This window comes from Diceros bicornis, chromosome X (genome assembly GCF_020826845.1).
Source record: "Diceros bicornis minor isolate mBicDic1 chromosome X, mDicBic1.mat.cur, whole genome shotgun sequence".
Taxonomy (NCBI): domain Eukaryota; kingdom Metazoa; phylum Chordata; class Mammalia; order Perissodactyla; family Rhinocerotidae; genus Diceros; species Diceros bicornis.
In genome coordinates, this window is record NC_080781.1 from 30722023 (window position 1) to 30733059 (window position 11037).

The window sequence follows — 11037 nt, forward strand, 5'->3', positions numbered from 1 at the left end:
CTCCAGTCCAAACCACTATCAACTCTCATCCTGATGACTGTAAAAGTCTCTTACAAGTCTCTCTTTTTCTATTTACGCCCCCTACAATTTATTCCCCACACAATAGCTAGAAGCATGTTTTAAAAACATAAATTAGATCAGGTCATTCCTCTCTTTATACCTGTGTTAGCAAAACCTACAGTTCTCTTATCTGTCTCCTCTATTTTACACAAAACACTTGACTTCTGACACTCTGGTCACCAAATGTGTGGGAATTTTCCCCCCAGCACCAGGCAATTCTCCAACACCAGCTGGGTATCCTACAATTTGACTCAATTCAGACATATCTACCTGGAGATAGCATCAGATCCCACAGGTTAAGGGCTCAGTCCCACAAGACTGCCCCCCACTTCAGATGCCAATTGCAAGTAATAGGTCCCCAGGTTACCAACAACTTGTCCGACTTGGCTACAAATTGGAGATCCCTATGACCTCCACCCCCTTGGATTCGATTATTTGCTACAGCAGCTCACAGAGCTTAGGGAAACACTTGCTTATGTTTACCAGTTTATGAAATGATATGATAAAGAATACAGATGAAGACACACAGAGGGTGAGGTCTGGGAGAGTCCTGAGCACAGGAGCTTCTGTCCCTGTGGAACTGAGGTACATCAGCCTCCCCATGTGGATGTGTTCATCAACTTGGAAGCTCTCTGAAACCTGTACTTTTGGGATTTTTATGGAGGCTACATCACATAGGCATGATTGATCATTAACTCCATTTTCAGCCCTTCTCCCTTCTCAAGAGATTGGAGGGAAGAACTGCAAATTCCAAGCTTCTAATCATGGCTTGGTCTTTCTGGTGATCCAGCCCTCATCCAGAAGCCATCCAGGAGCCCAACCAGAGTGGCCTCATTAGGACAAAGACACTCTTATCTCCCAGGAAATTCCAAGGGTTTCAGGAATCATGCATCAGTAACTGAGATCAAAGACCAAATAGAACAAAAGATACTCCTATTGCTCTTATTACTTAGGAAATTCCAAGGGTTTCAGGAGTTCTGTGCCAGGATCTGGGGGGCAGAGACCGATATATATTTTCTATTATCTCACAATACCCTCTAGTGGCTTCTAATTGCACATGGAATAAAATCTCTCATATCACTCTTTGAGGTCCTACAAGATGTAGCTCTGCCGACACCTCTGATTACAAGTCATGTCCCCTACTTTTTCTGTCCAAACTGCAGCCTCATACGCCTCTTTTCTGTTCCTGGAATGCCTGGGCTCCTTCCTGTTGGGTCTCTTCCCATCAAGCTCATTCTGTCCCTAGGGCTTATACATTTGTTAGTCACTCTATCTGGGCGCACTGCCCTAGTCTTCACACCACCCTCAATAAAACCCTGGACTATTTTTTTGGTACAATTATCACTAAATTCATCTTGGTCATTTATTGTCATGGTAATGGGTACACTGGATGGACTAAACTTGGTGGAGTGTAATCTGAAAACAGTTTCTCTCTGAGTACTGCTCTCTACACCAGGCAGCATCTCCCGTTCTCCACCCCCTGTTGTTGTATCAGGATGACTCTCAATGCTAGAACAGATATTTAAAGAAGTAAAAAATCAACACTTTCATCTTATTTCCAGTGAATGCTTTTCCTGATCTTCCCTCCCTGGCACCCCATCCCCGGTCCCAGGACTATATAGTAATTTCTCAGATGGCTAGTGAGGAAGATGGTAGACATGACCTGCTCTTTTCTTTTCTTTTTCTTTTTTTTTTTTTTCTGTGAGGAGGACTAAGCCTGAGCTAACATCTGATGCCAATCCTCCCCTTTTTTCTTGAGGAAGATTGGCCCTGAGCTAACATCTGTGGCCATCTTCCTCTACTTTATATGGGAGGCCGCCACAGCATGGCCTAACAAGCAGTGCGTCAGTGCGCGCCTGGTACCCGAACCTGCGAACCCGGGGCCACAGCGGAGCGCGCGCACTTCACTGCTTGCGCCACGGGGCCGGCCCCATGGCCTGCTCTTTTCAATCCCCTGCTCTAACTTCCTCTCCTCCTGCAACCACTGTACTAATATGGCTCCTTCCATAGGTTACATTAGGCTCCTACCCTTAGGTTACAGGATGTAGACGGGATGGGAGGTAAAAGAACAAAGGCCATTTACTTAATTGGTGCTGGTTGATCTTCTCCAGTTGACCTTCTAGTTTCCTTCTTCATTCCTCTTTCTTGCATTATCCCACATAGACTCTTTCTTCTGGAATCTCTCATTCTAGTGGAATGTATCGCGAGTTTGGTCCTTTCAAGACAGCTCAAGCCCAGTCTCCTCCCACAGAGTAGAATCCACTTGGCCCACAAAGTCTCGTCTCGTGCCAGTGGAAGTGCAGCTTACTCCCACTCTAGCCATTTTTCCTCCCTCTATGGTCCAGTCTGTTGGCAGGAACTCAGCAAAAGCCAATGGTCATGAAACTGTCAGTTTCTTCTCCTTAAAGAAGACAGCCCCACTCTTTTTGTGTGGCTATGTCAAAGCCGGTCACATTCACATGTGCTGTGGTGGGCAGAAAGGGAAGGAAGAAAGTATAGTTTCTCACTGCTATGCCAACACTTCCCTTCCAAGGAAATTTGTCTGCATACTGATCAGTCTCTAACCATCCCATATATGGGCTGGAAATGGGTGATAGGCTAAAGATTTCTCACCTCCCTTGACGTGGCAGAAACATCCATTATGTACCAAAAATCTATGCTCCCCCTTCACAGTATGAAGATGTCATTGGGAAGCAACTGTCCAACCACAGATTACATTTCCCAGACCCTCTTGCATCCAGACAGGCATAGCCTTATGACTAGTTCTCTTCAATGGTATGTGAGTGGAAATGATGGCTGTCGCCTATATCCTAAGGCAATCAAGAAAATAGTGGAAATTCTCTTCTCTCTCTTTTCTCTTTCTCCAACTGTACGCAGGAATATATGACTCCCTAAAGGTTGATGGAACCACAAGATGTAAAGAGCCTGGCTCCCTGGATCTCAACATGGAGAACACTATCCATCAACCACAAACAACAAATGTACCAGACTGCTAAAATTATTATGAACTTTTATTGTGTTAAGCCATTGAAAATCTGGAGTTTGTTATAGCAGCTAGAAATATCCTAAATAATATATTTAGTGAGTCCTAAATAAATGGCATAGCAATGCCTTTCATAACATAGAGATGGAATTACCTATGGTTCTCAGGTTTGTGGCTTTATTTGAAAATCCAGGACAACAGAAAAACTTCCCATGAAATTTCTCATTTCAATCATTTTTGCTCTCTGTCTAACTCCACTAAAATGTTAGCTCCATGCAAATAGGGGCCTTGTTTGTATTGTTCATCACTGTCCCTCAGCATCTAGAACACTGCCAGGGATATCAGAGATACTCAGTAAATATTTGTTAAAAGAATAAAATGTGCAATTTATAGGAAGCTTTAGTGTTTGTATATAAATCTATTGATATGACTGATATTCTGGATAATTATAACTTCTAACTAAATAATAAAGCAACCATATAGAAATCTGACTCAGGAGGAATTTAAAAATCTCAAGTTAACCGACGCTGCCTCCTGCTTGAAATTTATTGGGTAAGGACAGCTGCCTCAGATGGAGGAAAGACTGCGTTAATGTTATCACTTAGCTGCTGTGTCACACCTTCTCCAAGCAGGAACAATTTAATTCATTAAATGTTTGAGCTGAAAACTATCACTTCCTGCTCTCCCTGGGTCAGAGTAAAGAAAGATTACATTTTTGTCTATAAAGAGTTTAATTGAGTCAATGGCAATTCAATATGCTCTAGCAGGAAATGTTTTTCACCATATCACCTCTCAGAAGATAATCATGAGTTCACCATAAAAGGATTATTTCTGAGGTCCAAAACAAGCAATAATATTAAGTAAGACACAGAATCGTGGAAATCTTTAATTTTAATTTTATTCAATCTGAAAACATTACCAAGTCAATAAACAAACTGTATCAAAGGGTATTTTGAAAAGTATCATGTAATTTGGAGGAGGTAATAACTATAATCTGTCTCAATAATTTTCTTAAATTGAAAAGTCAGTGCCAAGAGTTCAGAACTCAGAGGAGCCAGGTTTGCACTTGTAAATTATAAACACCATTGTCACTCCTCTGCTATTGTCATCTGCATGCCACTGTACCTATGGAAGTCATGCCTCACATTCCCCATATCTTCAATCCTCTGCCATCTAACCTGAGACATACAGAATGCAGAGGTGCAATCAAGGTGGGTGCTAATGCCAGATTATGGGTGATGTGGGGGTGAGGACGCATTTCTAGGCACTGAGGAGTTGTGAAAAAGCCAGAAATTCCTGTAAAGTCTATAGGTTTGTTCATGTGTCTTCAGATATGTCTCATAACTTTGGGGGGGAGGGGAAGAACTATGAAAGGCAGTGACAAATAGAAATACATCCAATTGCAGGGACTGATTCTTACGAAGTGCCCTCTTGCTTAGCTGTTTGAGACATAGCTGTTGAAACAAAGAGATATCTCAAAATAGTCATAACTGCCCCCTTTCAAAATTCCCAAAGTGGAGTGTACGTTTTAAAAAGCCTTCTTCGTGCGCCCGCTCCGCTGCTGGCAGCCTGGGTTCGGATCCTGGGCGTGCACCAGCGCACCGCTTCTCCGGCCATGCTGAGGCCACGTCCCACATACAGCAACTGGAAGGATGTGCAACTATGACATGCAACTGTCTGCTGGGACTTTGGGGGAAAAAATAAATAAATAAATAAATAAAATTTTTAAATAAAAAATAAATAAAAAGCCTTCTTCGGGCCAGCCCCGTGGCTTAGCGGTTAAGTGCGCGCACTCCGCTACTGTTGGCCGGGGTTGGGATCCCGAGCCCCTACCGATGCACTGCTTCTCCCGCCATGCTGAGGCCGTGTCCCACATACAGCAACTAGAAGGATGTGCAACTATGACATACAACTATCTACTGGGGCTTTGAGGAAAAAAAAGGAGGAGGATTGGCAATAGATGTTAGCTCAGAGCTGATCTTCCTCAGCAAAAAGAGGAGGATTAGCATGGAAGTTAGCTCAGGGCTGACCTTCCTCACAAAAAAAAAAAAAAAGCCTTCCTCATTCACTGTGTAAATAGTGATGTCTAGTTTCCCTCACCAAGTGTGATAGGATAATAATTTGTCATATTAACGCAAGTCTCCCTCCTCCTATTGCCCAGTGCTATCAGCTCCCATCCCAAATTCTCTCTCTTTCTCCCTTCTTCTCCCTCGTCTCTCTCTCACACACCCCCACAAAACACCACTAATTTCAAATTGCAGTCAAAGTTTTATAAGCCCATTGCCCCTGGGCAGGGTTGCTACAGCCTGAATGCAAGGGAAAGAAGGTACATCTTTTGTCTTCCAGCCTAAGCTTTTGCTTTTATATATATATATTTAAGTTTTGTTTTGTATTGATTATAATGTTCTGAAATAAACCATGGTTTCGAAAGGACACTGACGTAGCCAATTTTTATAACCAATAAAGAAGAAATTAAGTTTTCTTCAACTGTGGAGGTGGTGAAAGAGAGAAGATATACTTTTTCTGAGACTTAAACCTCCTCCTGAAGACAAGACTCATCTCAGCTACTTCAGTGACTTTTTTCAGTGGCATTTGGGAAGCTTTGGGGATGCTCTCCTGAGCCTCTCTAGGACCACAGGAAAATTGATGGGGGGGAGCCCCTAATGATCTCTAATAGAAGAAAATGTTGAACAACCACACCAAGAGAAGTACAGTGTGTCATTTGGACCTCAGGAACACCTGGGATCAAAGAACCAAAGGCCCATAGGACACTGTCTCACGCATTTATTCATTTATGTCTGTTCTCTTTTTCTCTCTCTCTCCTCCTCTTCCCTCCCTAATTCTCTTTCAACTTTATTCTTTCTAAAATCAGCTCAGCTTCCATCATAGGGTAGAGAGCATGGTGGTCAACAGATCCAACATCTTATATCCATGACCAAAGAGGAACCAATTTCCTTTCTTAGTATTCAGTATTGCAAATATCGGGAAAGGGTGCTTATTGACTTAGCTTTGGTCCCATGCCCACCACTAAAACAATCAACAGAGGAGAGAGGGATGATGATATGTAAAGAAAAAAAATTATAGCAGAAAAGGAAAGACAAGTTGCGCTGACAAAGCAAAAGTTATCCGCAACTCAAAGAGAATCACACATACTTTAGAAATTCAGGGACTGACCATAATGATGTGAAGCAGAATTGCAGATAACCTACTAACAAAATGCTGTTAAGAATTGACAACATCAAACATGCAGGTACTTTCCAATTTTCTGTCCTGCCATCCTCAGCATGTTGGCTACTCCTTTGTGGTCTCAAGAGGGCTATAGCAGCTGCAGGCACCAAGGTCTCACACATCATCCACAGGCCAGTAAAGATAGTGACGTTTCAGTGTTACGCCACATGCCCATTCCTAAACTAATTAGTGGCAAGGGGAATAAAATTGCCTTTTGGGGTTATAATAATCTAAATTCATCCTAGCCTGCCTGAAGCACACAGCAATATGATACCAGAAGTAAATCTAGTTTCTGTTAGCAAGAAAGGATGGCTGAGATTGGCTGTGGAGTGAAGGCAGGGAGGAGTGGAAGGGTAGAGTCATGGTGATTAGGAGATTGGTGACCAGTGTACATGTATGTGCCCACCAGTAGCCTGAAAAAGAAGCTTTGTCAACTTGAGAACAAAATAGTTTTTGCAGTAACCTTAGTGAGTAGCTCTACTGTGGAAAACAACAGAAAACAATGAGAGCTATGGGGATGGGGATCATATGGAAAATCTTCAGACAAGGGTGACCATAGACTGAGAGAATTCTTATCAGCAGACATATCTTACTTGTTTCCTCCAAGAACGTTTCTTCCAGGAATGTTATGCTATTTTTACATTTCTCAACTGAGTGACATTAGCTGTGAATCATTTAAAGAAACCCTGTTTTCCCTTCTGGGATCACCAGCCTTCAGATCAACCCCGTAAAGTTCTGGATATTCCTCTAATAAATCCTTGTTGCTTTAATTTAACCAGTTTGTTTCTATTGTTCTCAACCAAGAACTCTGACTGGAATGTCTTTTCTTTGTTTAAAAAAAGGCCAATCTGCTCCGCTAATTCAGAGTTGCAACTCTATTCACATATCAGACCCGCTGAGAAGAAGCAATAGAAACTAATTCTTAATAAGACTAGGAAATAGTTTCTATTTCCTCCTCTTTTTGTGCATATTTTAAAAAGGCAATTTGAGGAAAATATTTTTGTTCCTCAAACAAATAGACCGTTATCACAATTCTATGTTGAGAAAAATCCACTTACATTTACAAGGCACAAGGTCAAACTCTTCTTTCTAAAACACATATTCTATTAGACCATTGTGAAACCCTTGACCATTGAGGATATAAAGATATTCACAAAATATTCAAGGAATAAAAATGAAAGGAAGCATAGTAGCATAATACTGAACTAAATCAGTATTATTCTCATCATTTACTACCTAATGAGTGTGCTCTAGCTGAATATTTAACAACTAAAACGCCACATTTCTTTGATTATTATCAATTAAAATATCTGAATATTATCAATAAGGAATGCAAGACTGAATTATGAATAAATAGAAAACTCGAAAAGACCAATAACAAGTAAAGAAACTGAATTAGTAATCAAAAATCCCAACAAAGAAAAGTCTAAGCCTAGATGGCTTCACTGGTGAATTCTACCAAACATTTAAAGAAGAATTAATGTGAATCCTTCTAAAACTCTTGCCAAAAATACGAAGAGGAGGGAACACTTCCAAACTCCTTTTACGAGACCAGCGTTACCCTGATACCGAAAACAGACAAGGAACTATAAGAAAAGAAAATTATAGGACAATATCCCTGATGAATATAGATGCAAAAATCCACAACAAAATACTACCAAACTGAATTCAACAGCACATTAAAAGGATCATACACCATAATCAAGTGAGATTCAACTCTGGGATGCAAAGATGTTTCAACATATGCAAATCAATAAATGTGATACATCATATTAGCAAAATGAAGGATAAAAATCATATGATCATCTCAAAGATGCAGAAGAAGCATTTGACAAAATTCAACATCTTTTCATGATAAAAAAAAACCTCAACAAACTAGGTATAGAAGGAACATGCTTCAACATAACAAAAGCCATATATGACGTGCCCACAACTAACATCATATTCAATGGTAGAAAGCTGAAATCTTTTCCTCTAAGATCAGGAACAAGACAAAGATGCCCATTCTCATCACTTTTATTCAACATAGTACTGGAAGTCATATCCAGAGCAATTAGGCAAGAAAAAGAAATAAAAGGCATCCAAACAAGAAAAGAAGTAAAATTGTCTCTGTCTGTAGAAGACGTGATCTTATATACAGAAAACTCTAAAGACTCTACCAAAAAACTTTTAAAACTAATAGATCAATTCAATCAAGTTGCAGGATAAAAATAACATAAAAAATCACTTGTGTTTCTCCACACTAACAATGGAACATCCAAAAAAGGTTTTAAGAAAAATATTGCATTTTAAATAGAACAAAAAGAAAAATTATTTATTATGAATTACATAGATTTGTATAAATAAATTATTTATTTATTTATGAATAAATTTAACCAAGTTGGTGAAATACCTGCATGCTGGAAACTATAAAATATTGATGAAAGAAATTGAAGAATACACAAGTAAATGGAAAGATATCTAGTGTTGATGGATTGGAAGAATCTATATTGTTAAAACAATAAACAAACACATAGGGACAGAGATTGGATTGGTGGTTACCAGAGGGGAAGTGGGGAGGGAGGAGGGTGAAAGGGATAGTTCGGTACATGTGTGTGGTGATGGGTTGTAATTAGTATTTTGGTGGTGAACATGATGTAATCTATGCAGAAATAGAAGTACAATGATGTACACCTGAAATTTTTACAATGTCATAAACCAATGTTACTGCAATAAACAAAAAACTAAAAAAAAAAAAAAAGTCCATTCGGTCCAAAGCAATCTAGAGATTCACTGCAATCCCTATCAAAATTCCAATGGCATTTTCCAAGGGAAACAATATTAAGATTCATATGGAACCACAAAAGATCCCAAATAGCAAAATCAATATTAAGCAAGAAGAACAAAGCTGCAGGAATCACGATTCCTGACTTCAAACTGTATCGTAAAGCTTGAGTGATCAAAACTGTATGGTACTGGCATAAAAACAGACACGTAGACCAATGGAACAGAATAGAGTGCCCAGAAAGAAACTGACTTATATACAGTCAACCAATTTTCTACAAGGTCACCAAGAAAATACGATGGGGAAAAGGATAATCTTTTTAATTAAATGGTGTTGGGAAAACTGGATATCCACATGCAAAAAAATGAAACTATATCCTTATCTTACATCATACACAAAAATCAACTCACAATGGAATAAAGACTTGAATGTAAGACCCCAAACTATAAAACTTCTAGAAGAAAACAGAGGAGAAAAGCTCCTTTACAATGGTCTTGGCAATAATTTTTTGAATTAATACCAAAAGCACAGGAAATTAAAGCAAAAATAAGTGGGACCACATCAAACTGAAAAGTTTCTGCGCAGCAAAGGCAACACTCAACAAAATGAATAAGCAACCTACGGAATGGGAGAAACGTTTTTGCAAACCATATATATGGTAAGGGATTAGCATCCAAAATATAAAAAGAACTTATGCAACTCAACAGCAAAAAACAAGTAACCTGATTAAAAATGGGCAAAGGACTTGAATAGACATTTTTCCAAAGAAGACATACAAATGGCCAACAGAAACATGAAAAGATGGTCCACACCACTAATCATGAGGAAAATGCAAATCAAAAGCACAATGAGATATCACCTCGTACCTGGTGGGATGACTATTATCAAAAAGTCAAAAGATAACAAGTATTGACCAGGCTATGCAGAAAAAGAAACCCTTGTGCACTGCTGGAGGTACAGTAAAGTGGTACAGCCGTTATGAAAAATAGTATGAAGTTTCCTCAAAAAGTTAAAAATAAAAGTACATATGATACAGCAATCTCAGTTCTGGGTATATATCCAAAGGAAATGAAATCACGCTCTCGAAACAATATCTGCACTCCCATGTTCGTTGCAGCATTATTCACAGTAGCAAAAATATGGAAATAACCTTAGTGTCTGTCAACAGATGAACGGATAAAGAAAATGTGATACACACACACACACGCACACAGCGCACACACACACGCACACATACACACACAGAGGAATATTATTCAACCTTAAAAAAAGAGGGAAATCCTGCCATGTGTTACAACATGGATGAACCTGGAGGACATTATGCTAAGCGAAATAAGCCAGACATAGAAATACAAATATCGCATAATCTCAGATATATGTGGAATCTAAAAAAAAAAGTAAAACTCATAGAAACAGAGAAGAATGGTGATTATCAGAGAGAGGGTGGGGGAAACGGGGAGACACTGATTAAAGAGTACAAACTTTCAGTTATAAGACGAGTATGTTCTGAGGATCTAATATACAGCATGGTGACTATAGTTATTAATAATGCATTGTAGTCTTGAAATTTGCTAAAAGAGTAGATCTCAAGTGTTCTCACCACACACAAAAAATGATAACTGGGAGGTGATGGATATGTTAATTAGTTTGATTGTGGTAATCATTTCACAATGTATACATATATCAAAACATCACATTGTAACCTTAAATATATACAATTTTTGTCAAAAATAAATAAAAATTAGGATATTAAATGTGATTAAAACAATATTCATAGCAATTAAAATTGTCCTCGTGTTTCATTTAAACCAAGATCATTGTTATTTGCTTCTGTTAAATAATCCTGGACATGGATTAGTAACATATTAATAACTCATGTGATATGATCATAGTCTTAGTCCCTGCTACTTAAAATCCCAAATCTGTACCATCCCCTTCAAATATATATTTCCAAGTCAAAGGCCTGCTGTAGAAACTGGGAAAAATCAATAGTGAAAGAGTC